This window comes from Phyllostomus hastatus, unplaced genomic scaffold (assembly GCF_019186645.2).
Source record: "Phyllostomus hastatus isolate PE091 unplaced genomic scaffold, TTU_PhHast_1.1 phas_scaffold_78, whole genome shotgun sequence".
Taxonomy (NCBI): Eukaryota; Metazoa; Chordata; class Mammalia; order Chiroptera; family Phyllostomidae; genus Phyllostomus; species Phyllostomus hastatus.
Genome location: NW_025334041.1, coordinates 50,488,371 through 50,511,763, shown reverse-complemented (window position 1 = coordinate 50,511,763; position 23,393 = coordinate 50,488,371). Strand labels below are relative to the sequence as shown.

The following is a 23,393-nucleotide window of genomic DNA, read 5'->3' as shown; positions in this document are numbered from 1 at the left end:
AAAAGCAGACATGAGAACTTAAAAACCCATTCAGTGAGGTGCTTTTAACTGTAAGGAGGGATTTAGTGAGGCTTCCTGAAAGATAAATTAGACAAAGCAGTTCAGATCTTTGGAAAAACAATTTCACTTTGGCAAGAATATACCAGGTGAGTTAACATGACAGATTCTCCTAATTTTCATGATTGCCTCAGGGAAGGATGAAGCTAAACTGGCTCTGTTTTTGCAATATGTTTCTCGAACATAACTTCTTGGCCTGCTGCACAGGTAATTACTCTAATACAAAGTTCATGTTGCCAATTATCTCAACTATGGCCTAATTTTCTCTAATGGTCCTAGAACCTAATTCTCCTGGGTTTTGCAATCTCTACCAAGTAAATGTTAAAACCTTTGTTTAGTAAATTAATTCCTTGGTCATGTCAGTTTATGTAGCTATTTATATCTTCAGGATGATTTGAAGTCAGTTTGGAAAGTTGGTAATTATTAATTTTAAGTAATGACTTTGACACTAAAATAAATTCATTTAAATTTATTGACTATTTGGTTTTCACTATTTTTATGCCACTATTAACTCTGTGAAATAGCATCCAATTTAATGTTTTTATCACATGAATATTAATCTGGATGGTATGCTTACCTAATTTGTAGATAACATGAAGAGAAAAGGCATAAAACATATTTTAGAAGGGAAGAATTGAGAAGCTAGAGTTTTCAGCAGGTTAGAACCCTATTCTAAAAAGGTAAAATATTAGTGTGGTAAAAATAAAGCCTTTATTAGGTTCTAACAGAAACACCTACAAAAAGATAAGGGGAATATTGTCGTACTGATATGCAGCAACAGGATCAGCTGGTAAATGAGGTGCTGTAATTTTAGTTCATATGTATTACACATTTGAGGTTGTAGAGAACAGATCCACTCAGAGCACCATCAGAAGAGCAACTTACCAACACAGCATCCCCGTCTGGATCTGGAAAGTGCAAAGTTATCGGGGTCATCAGAAAATTATCAATGGGAAGTTAAGAGGCAATTTCAGGGACTGCCTCCTCTCTCTCATGGTATCTCTTTGGCCTTTCTGAGTACCTCTCATATTTAGTAGGTTCTCCTGTGACTCCTGATATCTAGAAGATATTAAACCAGAGAAAGCTGGTTTAATTGGCTTGATTGATTATGATTTCTGGGGCAGAGACCTTTGCACAAGTCACCTCATGTGTCATAACCAGACTCTGTGGGACATCCTTAAGTCAGGTACTGGCCCCTAGTCTCATCAGTGGCCACCTGTGCTAAAACAACAGCTTAGCCCTGCTTTTCATAACAGTGGGCTGTGGTAGGGGAAGTTCACACTAGAATGCAAATCTGGATATATTTCTAAGGGCCGGAATTGGGGCCAATGGGTGAAATCTATACGAAGAGAGATTCAACTCCATATAGAATTCTCTAAAAATGCAATAGGCCATAGGCACTAGAAGGTTGGATACTGTGACCTTTCAGGTCTCTTCTAGTTCCCCAAATTGTGTGGTTTTTTAAAAAATCAATCTTTTGTTTCTCCCCAGAAGTGTCTAATGAAAGCCATCTTTCCCCATTATTATTATTATAACAAGCCATGAAGATAATTCTGCCATAGTATAAGTAGGATATGCCTATAGTATCAGAAATAGTAATACTTTTGCATTAACCTCTTAAATAGATGTCATATGTGAAATATTTATAAATTAAATTTTATTATGTTTAATAACAGTATTTTATATTTTTACTTTTATTTATTGATTTTTAGAAAGAGAGAGAGGAAGGGAAAGAGAAAAGGAGAAACTTCTATTTGTTGTTCCACTTATTTTTGCATTCATTGGTTGCTTTTTGTATGTGCCCTGACTGGGGATCAAACCCATAACCTTGGCGTATCAGGATGATGCTCTAACAAACTGAGTACCCAACTAGGGCTAATAACAATACTTCAAAGAAAGGGAATTATCTTAAATAATGTAAGTGAAATGAGGCAGCAAACTACAACAAAGATATTTCTCTAAGATAACTGAAGATGAGTGTAAGAATGTTTGGTGATTTTTTTCCAAATGAACTGTAAGTGATGTTCCAGAGATATCAGCTAGGCTGTTGCACTCATATGACATGATGGGCTGAGTCATTTAGGGCAGATTTCAGTGATGGCTCTTCTGATAGTGCCCGAGCTGAAGTCTCCAAAATAGTATAATTAAATCCTAGCATTCAAACTCTACTAATTTAGAAGTGTGTGTGTATGTGTGTGTGTGTTGTGAAGGGAGAAAGGTGAATCCTCTTACAAACAACAGAAATTAGTGATTTAATCTGAGAAAATCTGAAAGCACTGGGAAGACTCCAGAATACTTGTGTTTTCACTACCAACGTGGAAATGCATTGTGACAAATGAATACAAAGCAGGTACAAGGGCATAGTAGCCTTGCCTCCAGCTGCCTGTTAGCTGCATTCCCTCAAGGCAATTTATAGTTAAGAGAGAGAGACCAGCGTTGTAAAAATTCTAGTTCCATTATTTTGGAGACAAGGCTAAGCTCTCTTCGCTTCAGTTTCCTTTTTATAAATTGGGGATAATAACAGTACTTAGGTCAGAGAGTTCTTGTGAGAATTAAAGCACTTCTTAGCACAGTGTCTAGCTCATATGAAGTGCTCAGTAATTTAGCTACTAGGGTTATTTTTATCTTTGTTATTTCTTAAGGGGTGGGAACCCTGAGGGTAGGCTCTCCACTGCCCAGGCAGAGGCATCAGAAGTGGCTCCACCACTTCCGATCATACCCAGCCCAGTCTGAAGTAGAGTTATGTCCAGCTCTAGTTCATGATCCCACTTTGTCCTCTACAGAGGACTCGATTCCACTCTGGAATTTGCTCCAACCTTGCATAAGTCACTATACCTCTCAGATCCTTAGTTATGGGACCTCTTTTCGAAAATTTTGAGTGTTACCTTGTACAAAATGTGTAGAAAAGACAATGTTAGAAGTAGACAAATTGTTGAAAAGCATTTCTGACTTCCTCTATTTTGAAAAAAAAAATGCCTATACTTGGGTTCCATCCTACTGGTTGAGGACTTTTTTGGCATGTGAGGGAGCAAGCTATCATTATTTTTTAAAAGCCCTCCCAGTGATGTTAATGTGCCCATAAGGTTGAGAAGCACTTAGCAAGTCCAAGGTCAGACTGTGAGTGGTAGAATCATGTCTGGATCTCCTGGCTTCTGCTCTTCTCACTGCTGACTGACCCCAAGTTCTGGTTTCAAAGAGGCTCCCTAAATGATTCTTTCTGTAACTTCCTCACTTTCTCAAAAAAGGGAGGTATTAAATAAGCACAGTATTCAAGCACTTCTGTTTGTTGGCTTATTTTTAATTAAGGTTTTACTCTGTATAGTTCTACTCCAACTTTATGCTTGTTTTTCTTATCCCCAGTTGCCTCTTTTCTCACTGCCTCAAAGCTACCTCTAAAATGTAATTGTATTGCTGAATTCCTCTCTGACATCGTCAACCTTGATCAAATACTTGGTCCTCATTGTTTGTTCTTTTCAGACCGTATTGGGTTTTTCCCACCCATGGCATGGATGTTTATGTGATTATAAAGTACAGTGTATTCCCATGAAGTATGAGAGTAGAATAAGATCAGGTGCCTTTTTTACTTTTTGATTTACATATACAGTGTTTCCTACTATTTAGGGGTAATTCAGACCAAAATGTAATTGGGATTATGCTACTTTTATCTCATTACCTGTTGCCATTAAATTACTTAAAGTTTCTTTGACATTGATGTCCTTAAGTACAGTAATTCCTGGTTCAACTTAATCATGGAATTTAATATGTATTAAGTTCTCCTTGTCAATTGTAGTAGGATAATAGAATGGAATCTCAGTTAATAGAATTAACTAACCCAAAACAATTTTTCACTGTTCTGTGGTGTTTTTTTTTTCAGGAATCTGTGATATTCTTCCTCACCAACCTCCACCCCTGCTTGCTGAAGACCCACCAAGCTGCTGTCAGCTGTTGGCATCAACCTGAGAAAAAGACAGCTTCAAAAACCAGGAAAATGTTCAGGAAACTCTTGGCCCACTAGGTCCTCCAAAGGTGAGAACCAATCAATCCTCCTTTTGTATTTGGAAATCTGAATCAGCTGTTTTGTCTTCTGAAATATACTTCTTTAAAGTCGAGTGTATAGAGGATTAGGTTATTGAAAACTCTCTATAAAGAATTGGAAGTTTTTCTTTATTAGGAGAATTTTTTAGTAGTTATGAAGGAAATCAATTGGCTATTTTGACCAAACAGAAATTTATTTGAGATTGTATTTCTGACTTATGAAGACCTATTGAACACACGCATGTACATGCACATGCACACACACCCTTACCTTAAAAAAATCAATTAACGTTTCCTTGAATTGTTAGGAATTCAAGAGAAATTTCTTATATACAGGAGTGCCCCCTTATCTATAGGAGAAGTGTTCCAGTGGATCCCCAGTAGATCCCTAAAACTGCAGATGGTACCAAATCCCATATATACTGTTTTTTCCTATGCATACATATATACATACCTTTTCATTTAAAGGAAGTACTTAACAACTCTTTGACAGATCTGAATGGCCAGCATCTTACACTCTGGGGCCATCAATAAGTAAAACAAGGGTTGCTGGAACACAAGCACTGAGATATGGTGATATTCGATCTGTAACCATAATGGCTACTAAGTGACTAGTGGGCATGGATACAATGGACGAAGGGATGAGTCACATCCAGGGAGAGACAGATGGGGATGGCATGAGATTTCATCATGCTATTCAGGGCCACGTGAAATTTAAAAGTTATGAATGGTCCATTTCTAGAATTTTTGTATATATTTTTGGATCATGGTTGACTGTAGGTAACTGAAATTGTGGAAAGCAAAACTGTGGAGGGGGGCTACTATGTTTGGAGTCTACATCAGCCTTCATATCTACCTTACCCTTCTTTCTAGGATTGTTTTAAGGCTCAAACAATATAAACAATATGAAAGCACCTTGTAAATCCATGAAATATCATTTGTGTAAGTAAGAAAAATAATTAGCATTTCTAAACAGTTATAACCCTCCAAAATATTCTTATACCCTCTTATCTTTTTTCTTAAATAGTTTGATTCACTTTAATTTGATTCAATAAATTTTGCTAGAGTTTCAAGAAGCAAAGGTGATAAGTACCTACCTTCAAGGAATAGCTGTCAAATGCAAGAGACATACACATAAATCAGTATGCTTAACTCCAATATGATAAAAGTATACTAAGATTATATTAAGAAATGGAAAAGGCATCAAATGGAACATGAGGCCAGAGGATTGTGTATAAAGAAGTCTGTCTGGAGAAGGTGACCCCTGAGATGGCTCTTGAGAAATGAATAGGAGTCAGCCTGCTAAAGAGCAGGGGGATGGAGGAAGGCATTGCAGACAGGAGCAGTGTGATTGGGGTATGAAACCCACATGTGGAAATAGTAAGTTGTACCAGGCATGGGGTATGTGTGTAAGCACTGAGGTGTTTTGGGCTCATAATCATTAGTATTGTAGGTATGTTATCCTGGAGAGAATATAGAGGAAGAGCTGGAGGTGAGCAAGATTGAAAGGAGGAAGATTCATTTGTAATGATTTGGGGAGAAGATGGGAGGGCTAGAATTGGTAGAACCATAGAGGAACAGAGAGAGAGAAATGCAAAAGAGCTGGAAGTTGTTGGATTTGGTGATAGTCTGGACACTGGAATTGAAACCATGTTAGGACTTGAGATTCTGAGGACTTGGGAGTCTGGGTACTGGAATTGAAACCATGTTAGGACTTGGGATTCCAAGGTATCTGACTTGGGTGACTGAGAGAATGATTATACCATAAAGGGGATTTAGGAAGAAAGAGGACTTACTCTTGGGGAGAAGACAACTTTGAGGCATATATGTAGCATTTAGGTAGAATGAATGTCCATTGGCAGTTGGAAGTATAAATGTGAAGTTTAGTGAGGTTTTAGGGCTAGAAACATTGATTTAGGAGATGTAGGCAATGGTTAAACATATTTTTAATTTTTTTATTGTTGTTCAAGTACAGTTGTCTACATTTTCCCCTCATCTCTCCCCCCTACTCCAGGGATCTCCACCTCCCACCCTCAATCCTACTCTCCTTTGGCTTTGTCCATGTGTCCTTTATACATAAAGTTGATGTTGTACATAAGCCTTCAATATTAAGCCTTCAATATTCATATACTTAAAAAACAACTTACCACATTCTCAATTTCCATTTCATTTTGATATTACCTATCATTTCATCTATTTGTACTTGTTGGTCTTATTTCTTGGCATAATAAATTAAGATTTTTCCAAGGAACATATGTGTTAACTTTTTTAGTTTGATAAATGTAAATTTAAAACAGTACTTAAAAAAACAATGTAAACCCTAAAATTTAGAAGAGTTATAAGCCAGTACTATTCTCCATTTTAATTCATAGTAGACACAGAAGTTAAGAAAGTTGCTTTGCTTTCCAAAATATTGTTCTTTTTCTATATGAGTCATGGTTTCTTATCAATTCCTCACTTTCATTGCTCTGCCCAGGATTTGAACATTGCATATGGGAGACTAAGCAGGATCTTTCTTCATTCATCAGTGGAATAGTGCCAGGATTTCCTCACAACTTTGGGTCTTCCCAGCATCAACCCAGAATGTCATTAAGGGAGCCTGTTAAACAGAGGCTGCACTGTTTGAGATCAAGTTTACACAAGTTAGTCTTTTGAAATACATTACTCAGAGGCTTCTTTGAGGGAATGTCATGGGGAAAATTTTTAAATTCAAATAATACTTACAATAGTACTATTTTGAGTGAATTTTATTAGATTACCGTGGCCTTCCTGACCTGACATTTTTTAAGACCTGTTGTAGAATTGCAAAATGCTCCTTTTTGTAGTGCACTTCACTACCATCTTTCCCCCAAAATTCAAAGATCAGCTAAACTCTCACTTTCATTTTCATATACAAGAAAAATAATGTGAAGAAGAAATAACTTACTTAATGGTAACAGCTGAAGCCAGAGCCCTGTCCTCTTGAAAATCATTTTGCCCTTTCCACTTCATCATTTTTTCTCTTATTCCAAATCTTTATTGAACTGTGAAGTTATCTGTATGTCCTAAAATAGGAAATTGAATTAAGGAAATCTGTTCATACTGATGGCATTGGCCTTGGCTATTGATTCTTCATTCAACAAACAGATTTTGCATTAGTAATTTTGGCTCTGATAAAGTTTTTATTATTTTAAACTTTGACATGTATTTTGTTTTCACCATCTTTTACTTATCATACTGGTTAAAATGAAGGATTGGGAGACAATCAAAACCACCTATGTTTAGGATATAGTTGAAAAAGGACACTCATCCCAGCACCCATCATCATGCCAGTTTCCCCCAGTAGGTACTTTCAGTACCACTGTATCAGGTGCACTCATGAACAGTGCAAGTACTAGCTACACAACCCAATGTCATGAAACATGCTATTTTTTTCAGTTTTATTTTCCAATTTAAATAAAAGATAACTTTTACACATAAAAAGGCACTGAACAATTATTATAAATAACATTTTTAAGCACAAGATAGTTCTGATTTGCTCAATTACATTAAAATACCCCATGAATTTTATGTATAAAAGTTTATGGAAATGCTGAGTTGGTGTAAGTTAGAATGATATCACATGCATGCAAGTTGTAGGTGGTCTCAAGGATAATGAATTGTTCTCTGAAATTCACAGAATGGTCAGTCATTGCTGTGAAACCAGTGGGCTGTAAGTCATCAGCATGCATGTACAAAGCATGATTCACTCATCGCAAAAGCTGCCAGTAACAAAAGGGGTTTCCTCTCATTTCTCTCTAACACAAGAAATATGTCTCCCTGATTTGATATCTTTCTTTTTCTTCTTTTTTTTTGGGGGGGGGGCGGTTCTTTTTCTGCTTCTTTCATCTCTGTCTGTCTTTTTCCTATCTCACTTATATTCTCTGTGTGCTAGACACATACTAATATGATGTCTCCAGAATGTAATACCCTTGGCAGTTTGCATTTATGGAACTAGCTGTGGAAGCAGATGAGACACCCTTCATTTGGTGAGGGGTGAGAGCTATGGGAGGCATTGTCTGACATTGTTGCCCTCTGTATAACTTGGCTACTTTGGGCAGAATGACAACGTGAACAGGGATGGACAGATAGGGAGTCAGTGAACACAAGATGGTATGGCTGGTAAACAGCTTTCACCACTGTTGTCTAGTAGTGGTGTCTTCTTCCGAACCATCTTACCATGGCCAAAGTGCAAAATATAGCAGTAGTGGGTGGCTGCTCAGAGTACCATTAGGCTACAAAATAACGAATAGAGTTTATGTTGGCTTGGAGCTGCCACTTACAGGTATTAAGAATTTGAAAGAGTAATTAAGACTGCCCTCTTACCATGTGATTAAAACACAGAATGCTGCTGGAAGAGGATTGTTCAGGGAAACTCCTGTTAGAAAGAAGTGGACTTCCGTCCAAGATGGAGGCATAGGTGGATGCACCGTACCTCTACACACAACCAAGATTGGAACAACAGCAATTTAGAAACAGAATAACATCCAGAACTGACAGAAAATTGATCTGAATGGAAGTCGGACAACCAAGAAGTTGAAATAGACCTGTTCATCCACACCAGTAGGAGGGATGGAGACAAGCAGCCAGGCGCGGGTCACAGCATGCAGAGAGAGTTGGGCATGTAAGACATCCAGGGGTGTGCAAGACCACAGCGGGTGGACCCTGACCCCGGCCAAGGGGTGGCAACTGGCAGACCCAGTGAGGCGACGGTTGTAAAGCAAGTCAGTGCGTGCAACACAGGATCCCAGCGCTGGGAAATAGAGCCTTGGGACACTGATGGAGGACACCTGTGGGAGTTGAGGTGCACAGAGAGACACCCATCCTCACAGGAGTGGTCCTTGGAAGGTCCCACAGCATGCACAAGCCCACCCACTTGGGAATTGGCACCAGAGGGGCCCAGTTTGCTTGGGGGAAGCAGCAGAAGGGACTGAGGTCCCACAGAGAACAGAGCAACCACCATTGTTCCCTCTCGACCCTGCCCCCACATACAATGTCACAATCCAGCAGCTGGTGTGCCCAGCCCTGGTGAACACCTAAGGCTCCGCCCCTCACTGTAACAGGTGTGAACAGACCCCTCCCCCCTAAAAAGAGAGAGAGAGATGGCTCAAACAGAAGAACAAATCAAAGCCCCAGAATCCATCCTTTTAAACGACCAAAAGATAACCAACCTATCAAATGCACAGTTCAAAACACTGGTGATCAGGAAGCTCACAGAATTGGTTGATTTTGGTTGGAAATTAGATGAACAAATGCAGGCTACGATAAGAGAAATGAAGGAAAATGCACAGGGAACCAATAGTGATGGGAAGGAAACTGGGACTCAAAACAACAGACTGGACCAGAAAGAAGAAAGAAACAACCAAACAGGAAGGAATGGAGAAATAAGAATTCAAAAAAATGAGGAGAAGCTTAGGAACTTCCAGGACATCTTTAAACGTTCCAACATAGGGGTAACAGAAGGAGAAGAGGAAGAGCAACAGATTGAAAACTTATTTGAACAAATAATAAAGGAGAACTTCCCCATTCTGGCAAAGGAAATAGACTTTCAGGAAGTCCAGGAAGCTCAGAGAGTCCCAAAGAAGTTGGACCCAAAAAGGAACACACCAAGGCACATCATAATTACATTAGCCAAGGTAAAATTGAAGGAGAGAATCCTAGAAGCAGCAAGAGATAAGGGGACAGTAACCTACAAAGGAGTTCCCATCAGACTGTCAGCTGATTTCTCAAAAGAGACCTTACAGGCAAGAAGGAGCTGAAAAGAAGTATTCCAAGTCATGAAAGGCAAGGACCTACATCCAAGATTGCTCTATCCAGCAAACTTTCATTTAGAATGGAAGTGCAGATAAAGTGCTTCTCAGATAAGGTCAAGTTAAAGGAGTTCATCATCACCAAGCCGTTATTTTGTGAAATGTTAAAGGGACTTATCTAAGAAAAGAAGAAAAAAAAAACATGTATAGTAAAATGACAGCAAACTCACAATTATTAACAGCCACACCTAAAACAAAACCAAAAGAAACTAAGCAAACAACTAGAACAGGAACAGAACCACAGAAATGGAGATCACATGGAGGGTTATCAACAGGGAAGTGGGAGGAGGAGAGAGGGGGAAAAGGTATAGATAATAAGAAGCATAGATGGTGGGTAGAAAATAGACAGGGGGAGGGCAAGAATAGTATGGGAAATGTGGAAGCTAAAGAACTTATAAGTATGACACATGGACATGAACTAAAGGGGGGAATGTGGGTGGGAGAGGGTGTACAGGGTGGAGGGGAGTGAAGGGGGGAAATGGGACAACTGTAATAGTATAATCAATAAAATATATTTAAAAAAAGAAGCACAAATTGGTAGGTACAAAATAGACAGGAGGATGTTAAGAACAGTATAGGTAATGGAGCAGCCGAAGAAGTTACGCATGACTATGGACATGAACTAATGGGAGGGGTTGCTGGAGGGAATTGGGGGACTGGGTGGAGGGAGGCAAAGGGGGAAAAATTGGGACAACTGTAATAGCATAATCAATAAAATATATTTTCAAGAAAAAAGCAAAAAGAAAAAGAAGCCATAGGTGAGTTGCTAGGCAACACTTTTGAAATGGCCAGGAAAATGTATTATCCTATGCCTTTCTATAGTGTGGGATTTTTTAAAGAAATGGGAGAGGATATGCTGAGTCATCACTTTTGATACACATTCAGTCATATTATAGAGGTCATAGGCTGTATCAGCAGTGTGTGGGCCATTTTTGGTGGAGGACAATGATAATGGATTTCTAATCAGATAATGTCCTGCTACTTTGAATTTTCACTTTCCACTGCCTTTTGTTGTTTGAGTACTTTTGATATTATTCTTGATTCAGGTTTATTATTAACTTGTTAAAATCTAGCTTCTGCACTAATATCTTGCTGCTCATGTTAAAATGAGAATGGTGACCAGAGAATTTATTTTTGCATTTGTTAATAGAATAGCAAGGCAACATAATATGAATTAATAACTCTCCCTATTTTCCCATAATATAAGCTGGTTTCGTTATTCCTGGAGATCTATTTCAAATTCATGCCCTAATAAACCATTCTTGTTAGCTGTTGTCTTTCTTGCATTTTAAAAGCTTCTACGTAATGGATAAATAGATGACTATCAATAATAAATCATTTTGATTTTAAACTTAAAAACATTTTTGATTGTTCTCATTATAAAATGGAAAATGAAACAGAACTTCCTCTTCATGATTAATTTGTGCTTTTTTTTTGTCAAGAACCATCCTGAGGCAATTGTCTTTTTAATGTTTTAGAAAATAAAATCTATGAGGAAAGATTGAGGATAAAACAAATTATTGAGGATGCGGAACTACTAATAGAGTTTATTCATTCTTTGCAACTTCTTTCATTTAAAGGACATCTATATTATCATTGACAGAGCTATTTAAAATGACATTATCTACTTGGGTAATAATTATCTGTTACCAATATTTTAGGTTATTCTCTTTTATTTCCCCTCTTTGCTATCAAACTTGCCATGTTTTGTTGAGAGTCATCATATTAGTGTGTTGTATGTAACACATAAAAGGGACAGATACAGAGAGAACAAGAAAAACAGAGGTGACCAGAAGAGAGACTGAAACAAGAGACAGATATTCCTCATTTCCAACACATAAATCATAGCAGTATTTGTAGTTCTTCCCCCCTCTATCTTATTTCTCTCACTTCTTTGGCATTAAAGCTATGTAATTTCTGTAATGTATGAACCTATAAACAGGTACACAGAACTAACTATATCCTAAGTTGGGCATCAGAATACAGTCACCATTGTTGAACTTTGAAGTGACACCCAGATCCCTTACCCCTTTGAGAACTGAGGCACTCTTCCTCCAGCTTCTGCGAGTATTGACAGCTGGGAGCTCATAGCTCAGTCCCTCCTTTTGGAGACTTCCCCCAGCCTTCAGCTAAAGAGTTGCCTTACTCAAAGTTATACCACCTGCCCCAGGGCAGCAGCATACATTAAATGACTGGTCTATTTGGGGACACAAAGGCCCTTATCACAATTCAAGACAACTCTGTAGGACCTGTAGGGTCAGGTGAGACTTTTGTTGTGACTGTATCACAGCTCAGCTTTTCCAGCAACCTTGTCTGGCTTTGTTCAGTCATTTTTACATAGTGAACCCAAGAGCTCACACCAATAAAACTTCTGCATGCAAATCCTCATCTCAGAGTCTGGTTCTAGGGAAATTTGACCTGTAGCAGTCACCAGACATGGACCATATCATGCACACATGTGTGAGTCTGTGATTATGACTCACACATGTTTATAGCACTGTGATATAGTACTAGTTCAAGAGTCATAATCAAGATCTCTGGAAATCTAGGCCAGGCATTTCTGTGAAAAATAGGGATAACAATACCTACCTCTTAGAGTTATTGCCAGAATTTGATAGCAAGGTATTCAGTGCCCGGCACAAATGAAGTACTTATTCAATTATACCTTTTATTGTATTACTAGTAGTTACCTATAAATAACTCACTAGTTCTGACCAATTGGTTACAATGCAGAATGCATTTTAGTATCATTTTTATTACTATATTTATTTTAGTAGAGTATGGAGGTTCATAAAAGATATATCACCTGCAAATTTAAATAATTTTTCAAATTTGTTAGTCCTCTTTTATAAAGTATGTGGAGAAATTGGGCATAGTCCCGTAAGAAACCTAAAGTAGTTAAAGAGATTAAAATAAGTACTATGAGTAAAAGTTAAAGGATCTGAAGTTGTTTAAGATCGGAAGATTAAGGTAAACTTGCCTTCTATCTTCAAGCGACTGGAGGGCTTTTGTGTATGTAATTGGTGGGGGGTCATTATTTGACATGTTTTATCCATGTTTACAGAGAATACAACAACCAAAAATGGGCATAAATTAAAGGAGGAAAATAGTTGGGTTTATATCAAGGGAATTTCTCTACTCTTAGACAATAAGAAACAGGAAGGAGTTTATAGAATATACACTTAAAAAAATCTTCAGAAAAAGAAGAGACAACATTAAGTCCTTAATCACTGAGATGCTTCCCAGGGAATTGATGCAGAACTCTGAACTCCTGATTCTGTGATTTCACATTTCAGAAATGATGTTTCCAAGAAACTCAGTCACATGTTCTGTTTTGCAAATGGGAGAAAATAACTATCCACATTTGTTTTTTAAATATACTTTATTGATTATGCTATTATGGTTGTCCCATTTTTTTCTGCCCTTCATCCCCCTTCACCCTGTATCACCCTCCCACCAACATCTTCCCCCCTTAGTTTATGTCCATGGGTTGTACATAAAAGTTCTTTGATTTCTCCATTTCCTATACTATTCTTAACCTCCCCCTGTCTTTTTGTACCTATAGTTATGCTCCATATACCTTGGACCTTTTCCCTCATTCTCCCTCTTCCCCCTCCCTGCTGATAACCCTCCATGTGATCTCTATTTCTGTGGTCCTGTTCTTTTTCTAGTTGTTTGGCCAGTTTGTTTTTGTTTTTGTTTTTCAGGTTCACTTGTTGATAGTTGTGTGTTTGTTGTCATTTTACTGTTCATAGTTTTGATCTTCATATTCTTAGATAAATCCCTTTAACATTTCTTATAATAAGGGCTTGGTGATGATGAATTCTTTTAACTTGACCTTATCTGGGAAGCACTTTATCTGCCCTTCCATTCTAAATGATAACTTTGCTGGATAGAGTAATCTTGGATCTAGGTCCTTGCTTTTCATGACTTTGAATACTTCTTTCCAGTTCCTTCTTGCCTGTAATATTTCTTTGGAGAAATCAGCTGAGAGTCATAGGAACTTCTTTGCAGGTAACTGTCTCCTTTTCTCTTGCTGCTTTTAAGGGTCTCTCCTTATCTTTAACTTGGGTAATTTAATTATGATGTGTTCCTTCTTGGGTCCACCACTTACATAGTAACAGGCTCACCATTACAAAGAAATATGGCCCAAATGAAATAATAGATCAAAACTCCAGAAAAAGAACTACGCAAGGAGGAGACAGCCAACCTATCAGATGCAGAGTTCAAAACATTGGTAATCAGGATGCTCACAGAAGTGATTGATCACAGATGCAAAATAGAGGAAGCAGTGACGGCTATGCAAAATGAAATGAAGAAAAATATACAGAGAATCAACAGTGAAGGGAAGGAAACCAGGACTTGAATCAATGATTTAGAGCAGAAGGAAGAAATAAACATTCAACCAGAACAGAATGAAGAAACAAGAATTTTAAAAAATGAGAAGGGGCATAGGAACCACTGGGACAACTTTAAACATTCCAATATCTAAATCATAGGGGTGCCAGAAGGAGAAGAAGACCACATTTGTTTTTTTAACTGAATTTCTTAAGAGTATATTTGTAAGTGTCCATATGCACTTTGTATGTGGTTTCTGATTATGAAACAAATTTGACTCACTGAATAGATGCCTTTCTGTACATTTTAAAATCTGATAGATATTATCATAATTTTTAATCTCACTGTATGTCATCTCTTTATATTTTATATAAAAATAAATTAAAGCCTACCAACATGGGCCATTTATTTGTACCCAATGTAAATTCTGAGACTCAGCTCTTGGGGTGACATTGTTAAAACACTAATGGGTGTTAAATCACTGTGGAGGACTGTAGAACAATAGCAAGAAGTCTGGAACTTTGGAGTAGAACAGCTTTTTCAATCAATTAATTGCTCATAAATAAGACTGAAGAATGGGTAATGGAGCTAGGTTTTTACACGAAATGTTCTTTTAAGAATCTAGTGTCAGAAGATAAGAGGAAGCCACTAAGAAGTTTCTAAATTACTAATAAGTATATTGGATTTTGCATTTTCCTTGGCATATCTTGTCAAGTAGTAACAGGCCTAGAGACAGAACATAGGTAAGAGAGCACTGGACTGGAAGCTAAAATGTCTGGCTCTGGTTTAATCACAGCCACTGAATGACCTCTTCTTCTCTCATAAAACTATATCTCTCTCTATAGGTTTCCTTTCTAGTTCCAGTGTCATATCTTAGATGCTCATCACATTATATTACCTTCTTTCAAAAGAAGCCCAGCAGACCTGAGGATTCAACCTCAGCCTGGGAGCTCTGTCACACACTGACCTAAAGTAGCTCTGATTTAATTTTTAAAAATTTTTTTAGCATACATAAGTAAATAGAGATTTTGTTTCTGATTTCACTTGGTTAAATGGATCCACTGCTAGAAAAATGAGTTTTAAAGGTATCCTTAATGATTTCCATGTTTTCAATATTTTCAATATATTCCATCAAAATACTCAGGGTTATTTATTCTGTTACTGCCAAACTAAAATTCTTCAAATGGCTCTATATCTCATGAAGAAAAACATAGGCAATTCTTACCTTAGTATTTCAGGCCTCCCTGCTTACTTTATGAGTTGAGGGGCCTCAGTGTTGTAATACAAGATCATCCTGATCTGGTTATTGAATACGAGGCCTGACACTGAGTGTGCTATCACGAGCCACTCATTCAACTGAGCTCCCACTCTGTTTTTGCTCAGCATTGTTCTTGGTCCTCTACTTAGCTATCTAAGCCATCATTTTTCTCTCCAGCAAACCCCCAAACACATTATCTTCCTCAAAAAAGCCTTCCTTAATTATCCTAGTCCATATTCATCTGTCTATCTCTGAACTCTTTCATGTGTTTGGGTATTTATACTTATCTACATTACATTTTATCTGGTTGACAATGGTGTTATATAGGCTGTGTAGAGAGTTAGTATTGCTGTGAGTACAGGGAATACGGTGACCTAGGGAAATACAGTTGCTTGAATCTCCCCATATCATATGTAAATGTTCAATGTAACATATGGATTGAGACAGGAAGGTAGGTGTATTTTGGAAATAAATTTCAGCAACAAGGATGGGAATAAAAGTGATCTGGTCCTCATGTTACCTTAAGATGCAACACATTGAAGCTCAAAGTACTTGCTTAAGATCAGATGATAAAGTTTTAGGCATAGTTCTGCCTCTGCACTTTGGGTCCTTCAGCAAGATTTATCCTATGTGGTTTTCTTTTTAATAACTATGGTAATATTCCTATTCTTTCTTTTTTGCATGTCACAAAACACTTTTGCATGTTGTTTAATTTTAGCTTCACAGTGACCCATGAGGTAACTAGGGCAAGCTAGTATCTGTGAAACAAGAAAACTGAGCTTGGGGACATGCCCCAATTCCTAGTGTGTTAAATTCACAGCAGGCATTTGAACTCAAACCTTCTGGCTTCTATTTTAGTGTTCTACACACATGTCACTAAAAGTATGGTCTGTAGTTCTGCAGCATGGGCATCACCTAGGCACTTGTTAAAAATGCAGAAGCTCAGGCTCCACCCCATTTTAACAAGATGCCCAGGGATTTACATGCACTTCAAATGTGGAGAATTCCTACAATTTAAGGACAGTGTAAGCCTCTGAGGTACAAACATGAAAAGGTTTTATTTTTATTCCTATCACTCCCATCACATCTCCTCTTCTCTTTGACAAGGTCTCTAGCTGATCTGATAGATTTTATTGTTACTTTCAGGTTTTTAAAAGTTTAATACACTCTAGTCCACTTTTAAAACTCCAAACTCATGTGGAAGTAAAAGCCCACAGCCCAGCTGTGCCCTTCAACAATTTCCTATTCATCAACCTGCTCCTGAACCACGTGGACCACTTCCAAGCTCTGCCTTTTAGTGACATACCATGATGATGCTCATTTTTTAGAATAAGAACTGCAGTTGCCCCACTCAGTCTTCAGTAAAACTCAGAAATAAAAACCAAGCCCATATGCCCAACATAAAATAACTAAGAAATTCCTGTCTTTATTCTTATATTTCACTAAGTTATTGGCCCAAGGATGAGATGATGGTTGTCTTAGGCAAAAACTGAAGTTGATGAAGTATGAGAATATACTTCATTAGGGAGAGACAACTGTTAAGCTGTTGTCCTTAATTTTTATTTGAAATTTTTAATATTCTCAGGCTAGGAAGACAGGAGTTAGTTTATTCACTGTGAGCCAAATGGCTGCCCTTAAATGTTGAAGAGGAACTGCATTGAAGTACCTGGGGGCTACATTCATTGGAATTCTTAGGGGTTGTGTATCACCCAGTCCAAGCTATCTATTATATCAAACTTCTATCTCCTTATGTTCATCCCTGTAATGAGGTTTTATTTTGGCTCTCCTGCTCCCTCCTCTGTGTTTTGTTTATTTTCCCTTTAAAGTGACAAGAAAAGACAGCTTTTGTCTTTATTTCTGGTTAGCAGATTTCATAAATATTTATTAGCAGGTTCCCTTTCCAGCTACTATTTTGTGATTTGTTATTTTGAGATGAAATCTAAAGTGAAAAATAACCCCCAGTTCTTACTTAAGTACATTTGAGTTCTTAATCTTGATTTTGGAGGTTGTGAGCCAGACAGGAGTAACTTTTGAAGACTGTTTGCCTGGGCTACATCATTTTGAGAAGGCACAGGCCCTGTGTGGGTGGGGGTGGGCAGGGTAGGGAGAGTCTTATAGCTCAGTGGGCAAGTAAATGGGACTAGTAAATAAGTGCAAGGAATATTTCTAGAGCATCTGTGGGGGTGTTGTGCTAGGCAGTGTATCCACTGTCCCCCCATATCTTCATAAGGGCACTGTGAAGCAGGTGTAATCATATCTATTTTACAAGCTAGGAACTAGAGCTTAGGAGAATTTAGTGATTTGTTCTAATTCACGAAGCTAATAAGTGAAGGAGCCATGCTGTCAGAAGTTGAAAAGTGAGTGTTGCACAGTGCTCTTCTGGTTGTTCTCTTGAAGTTGATAGTGGTAATTTTGGAGTAATTACCTTTAGAGAGTTGCTATGCTTTTATTTTGGTAGATTAACTTGTTAAGAAAAAAATGTTAATAGGCCTGGGCTACTTGGAGTAGAGCCTGTCTTTTCTGTGCTCACTTAAACCTTAGGTGGGTGCTAGCACTTAGATAACAGTAGACTGGCCCCGTATTTCTTTGGATTGCCCTTTAAGTTAGTGTTTTCTTTATTGGAGAATGCTACTGAACTCTGCCATTATCTATCTGTAGAGAGATTTTCCCTCCTTCAAGAAAGGTCTGCTTTGCAGAAATGTGTTCCTCTCCCCTCCTCTGGAAAGCACAACAGATGCAACTCTCAAGTGACCCTGTGGCTCAACACCACACAATTAGCAGTTGCCACGTACCCCCTTTGCAGTCTCCCATGCTCTCCTGAATGTCAGCAGGACACTCGAGCTCCCATTTAAGGGCTGCTTTTCTAAACTTGTAGGCAGGCAGCTAATCTCTTTGTACTGTGAGTCTGTTTCTTGATTGTGGCATAAAATTCTGTGTCTCTCCTTATTCAGCCCAGTGGCTGTGGACAGAAGATTGCCCCCACCACCATCATCACCCAGGCATCTTTCTGCCTTGGGTAGGTGGGGGATTGTGCCAAAGTCACATAGGTGCATGTTAAGACAAGCCTGAAGCAAACTCTTTACCAGCCTTTTAAAATTTTTTTGCTGAAATTTAAAACACTGCTTTTGGATACAAAATGAAGGCCCTTATTTTGGAACCCAGTAACACTCATATTGTCTATTATCTGCCAAGGAAAGATGTAATTAGGCTTCCTATGTAATTTACCACACAATTTAAGGTGTTATTTACACACAAAAAAAGCAAAGGGCAGGGATATTTTTGAATATTGATCTTTCCTCCTAAGCATAAAAGTAATACATAGTCATTATAGATAATTTGTAAAATGAAGAAAAGTATGAAGAGAATAAAATAACAGGTAAAATGATTATTAATCTTCGATGTATATATTTTGTTACATTCACACACGTCTATAGGTACACACATGTTTGTTGCAAAACATTTTTAATGGCATTACTCCTTGGGACTTTAATGCCAACCATTGTTTCCTTTTCAATTCTTTTTATTTTTAAAATGGAATATTAACATAGTATATACAAAAGAGAGGGAAAATAACTCAGTATTCAGGGACATTTACTATAGAAACACATTGCCTAAATTCTGGTCTTGGCTCTGTCATTTGCTAGGCTGGAATCTTGGGAAAGTTACTTCATGTTTCTATGCTCAGTTTTCCCATATATAAAATGGAGATAAAGTAGTCCTTATATCATTCATAGGGTTATTGTTAGAATTACATAATAAACTATTAGCTATTATTATTTTTAAAAATGAGTATACCATATATAAGGCAAGAAGAATAAAAACAAACACAACTAACATAGGAAATCTATTATTATTTTGCTTGTTTTATTCCTTGATCACCCCGCCACATTTCTCCCAGAGGTAAACATTAACCTAAATCATTGTTTAGCTTTACATATCTTGAACCTCTTATAATTAATGTCATAGTGATTTTTACTTAATATTATGGTTTCAAGATTTCTTCAAGGTGATTTTTTAGAACACCTAGTATACATCTCAGTTTTTTATCTCTTTGGGTTGTTTTTAAATTTTGTATGATTATAAGCAATGCTGCTATGAACATGTCTTTTAGTGCACATGTGCAAAGTTTGTTGCTCTGTTCTTTTTTAAATTTATTCTAGAGAGAGGAAGGTAGAGAAAGAGTAACATTGATTTGTTGTGCCACTTAGGCATTCCTTGGTTGATTCGTATATGTACCCTGACCAGGGACTCAAACCTGCAACCTTGTGTATCTGGACAACCTCCTAACCAACTGAGTTATATACAAGGCCAGGGCCTGGTCTTTTGATTTTTGTTTTTTAAAGAAGTCTAAGTGCTGAGTAGAGGTATATAGGTATTTTTAACTAGATAATGAAGAATTATTTTCCAAAATGGTTGTAGTGGTGTATATACACTTGAATTTATAAGAGATGAAATGTCAGTAGGCAATTTAACTTTTGCTCAGTATTGATAATATGCATTTTCTCTTTGAGTGCTCTTAAGATATTATTTTGTCATTGGAGAGCTGTAGTATTATTATAATGTGCTGGGTGGTATTTCTCATTATTCACTCTTCTTGGAATATATCATAGTTCCTTTTTTTAGTTTTATTTTAATTGTTGTTGCAGTACAATTTTTTCTATCTTTTACTCCCATCCCAGTCTACCCACCCAGCCCTCCCCTCCTCCCTCCCATTTCCACCCACCCCTAGTTTTTATCTACGTGTCCTTTATACTTGTTCCAGTAAACCCTGCCCCTTTTCCCCTGAAATTCCCCTGAAATTCCCTCTCCTCTCCCCTCTGAACACTGTCAGTCTGTTCTCTATTATAGTTTCTGTGTCAGTAAATTCATGTCTTTCATCACAGCTGGAAAATTGCAACCATTCCTTCTTTGACCATTGCCTTGCCTTCAATCTTTGCCTTTGAAACTAACTAGAATTATATAGACCATCTCATTTTATTTTATTTTTGTTGAATTTATTAGAATGGCATTGGTTAATAAAATTATATATATTTCAGGTGTACAATTCTATAATTCATCTTCTGTATATTGTATTGTGTGTTCACCATCTCAAGCCAAGTCTCCTTTTATCACCATTTATCACCCCATTCCCTGTTCTACCTCCCTCCACCCACTTTCACTCTGGTAATCACCACACTGTTGATTGTGTCAGTGTGTTTTTTCTTTTGCTTAATCCCTTTACTTTATTCACCAGCACTCCCCCAACCCCTTTGCCTTCTGAAAGCTGCAGTCTGTTCTCTGTATCTATGAGTCCATTGCTATTTTGTTTGTTAGTTTATTTTGTTCATTAGATTCCACATCTAAGTGAAATTATATGGTACTTTTCTTTCTCTGACTGACTTACTTCACTTAGCATAATAAGCTCCAGGTCCATCCATTCTGTCTCAAAGGGTAAGATTTTCTTCTTTTTATGGCTAAGTAGTATTCCATCATGTAAATAAATGTTCCACTGCTCTTTTACCCAGTCATCCAGTGATGAGCACTTTGGTTGCTTCCATACCTGGCTATTGTAAATAAGGCTGAACATTGGTGTGCATATATTCTTTCAAATTAGTGTTTTGTGTTTCATCAGTTATGTTCCCAGAAGTGGGATTGCTGGGTCATAAGGCAGTTCCATTGTTAATTTTTTAGGTAACTCCATAATGTCTTCCACAGTGGCTGTACCAGTCTGCATTTGCACCAATTGTGCACTAGGGTTCCCTTTTCTCCACATCCTCACCGACACTTGCTGTTTGTTGATTTACTTATGATAGCTATTCTGACAGGTGTGAGGTGATATCTCATTGTAGTTTTAACTTGCATTTTTCTGATGATTAGTGACATTGAGTATCTTTTCATGTGTCTGTAGACCATCTGTATGTCCTCTTTGGAGAAGTGTCTGTTCAGGTCCTATGCCCATTTTTTAATTGGATTGTCTGTTGTTAGGTATTGAGTTTTATAAGTTCTTTATACATTTTGGCTATTAACCCCTTATCAGATGTACCATTGGTGTGTACGTTCACCCATTCAGTGGGTTGTCTTTCCATTTTGTTAAAGATTCCCTTTGCTATGCCAAAACTTTTTAGTTTGATATAGTCTTATTTGTTCATTTTTTCCTTTGTTTCCCTACCCAAGGACATATATCAGAAAAAAATATTGTTAGAAGAAATGTATGACATTTTACTGTGTATGTTTTCTTCTAGGATTTTTATGGTTTCAAGTCTAACATCTAAGCCTTTAATACATTTTGAGTTTATTCTTATGTATAGTATAAGAAGGTGACCTAGCATCATTTTTTAAATTTATCTGTCCAAATTTTTCAATAAATTTTCTCAACATTCATTGAATAGACTATCTCTCCCCCATTGTGTGTTCTTGTTTCCTTTGTCAAATATTAATTGATTATAAAAGCATGGGTTTATTTCTGGGCTCTCTATTCTGTTTCATTGATCTATGTGTCAGAGGGTGGTAGGACATTGGAAACCCAGGGGGCAGCTTCTATCACACAAATAAACCATCTTGCCACCCCAGAATCTCATATGCATGGGTTCTTAAAATGCTTTTCTTGTGAGTCAGTGGAAAAGCCTAATTCCCACTTACAACACTGCTACTTTACTGAATTTATTGTCAGCTCTAGTAGTTTTTTTGGTGGAATCTTTAGGATTGTCTATATACAGTATCATTTTCTCTGCAAGTAATGATTTTTACTCCTTCCTTTCCCATTTGGATGCCTTTCATTTCTTCTTCTTGTCTAATTGCTGTGGCTAGGACTTCCAGTACTAAGTTAAATAAAAGTGGTGAAAGCAGACACCCCTGTCTTGTTCCCAGTCTTAAGGGAAATGTTTCTAGTTTCTGCCCATTGAGTATGATGTTGGCTGTGGGCTTATTACATCTGGCTTTCATTGTGTTGAGGTATGTTCCCTCCATTCCCACTTTCCTAAGAGCTTTTTTCCATAAATGGGTGCTAAATTTTGTCAAGTGCTTTTCTGCATCTATTGATTCAATCATGTGGATTTTATCCTTTATTTTGTTTATGTGGTATATCATGTTTATTGATTTGCCGATATAGTACCAACCTTGCATTCCTGGAATAAAGCCCGCTTGATCATGGTGTTTGCCAATATTTTGTTGAGAATTTTAGCATCTGTGTTCATCAGGGATATTGGCCTATAATTTTCTTTTTTTGTAGTGTCTTTATCTGGTTTTGGAATTAAGATAATGCTGACCTCATAAAGTGAGCTGGATAGTCTCTCCTCTTGAATTTTTTGGAATAGTTTGAGAAGGATAGGTATCAGTGCTTCTTGTGTATTTGTAAAATTTGCCTGTGAAACCATTCAGACCAGGACATTTTTTAATTGGGAGGTTTTTTTTTTATTACTGCTTCAGTTTCATTAGTTGCAATCAGTTTATTTAGGTTCTCTGACTCTTCCTGATTCTGTTTTGGAAAATAATATGTTTCTAGGAACTTATCCATTTTGTCCAAATTGTACAATTTATTGGCATATAGTTGTTTATAATATTCCCTTAGCATCTTTTTATTTCTTTGGTGTCATTTGTTATTTCTCCTCCTTAATTTTGCTTTTATTTATTTGGGTCCTCTCTCTTATTCCTCTTTTTTAAAAATTAGTGTGTTCTTTTTTTTTCAATTAGTGTATCCTTCATTTCTGACTGGATTCTTTTTATGCTGCTGAGTTCCTCACTAAGTTCCTTGAACATCATTATAAGCAGTGTTTTGAACTCTGCATCTGATAGATTTTGTTTGGCTCTTTCTCTGGAGTTTTGATCTATTCTTTCATTTGTGCCATGTTCCTTTGTCTCCTTATTTTGGCAGCCTCCCTGTGTTTGTTTCTATGTATTAC

At 37.3% G+C, this 23,393-nt stretch overlaps 1 protein-coding gene across 25 annotated transcripts in view; it reads left to right on the top strand.

Annotated features, from left to right (window-relative positions):
• NRCAM (neuronal cell adhesion molecule) overlaps positions 1-23,393 on the top strand; it is a 319,470-nt gene that overhangs the window by 66,629 nt on the left and 229,448 nt on the right. For all 25 annotated transcript variants that reach the window (XM_045827217.1, XM_045827215.1, XM_045827214.1 and 22 more), the window contains exon 2: positions 3,932-4,083. The gene's annotated coding sequence lies outside the window, so the exon portion shown is untranslated. The remainder of the gene's footprint in view (positions 1-3,931; positions 4,084-23,393) is intronic.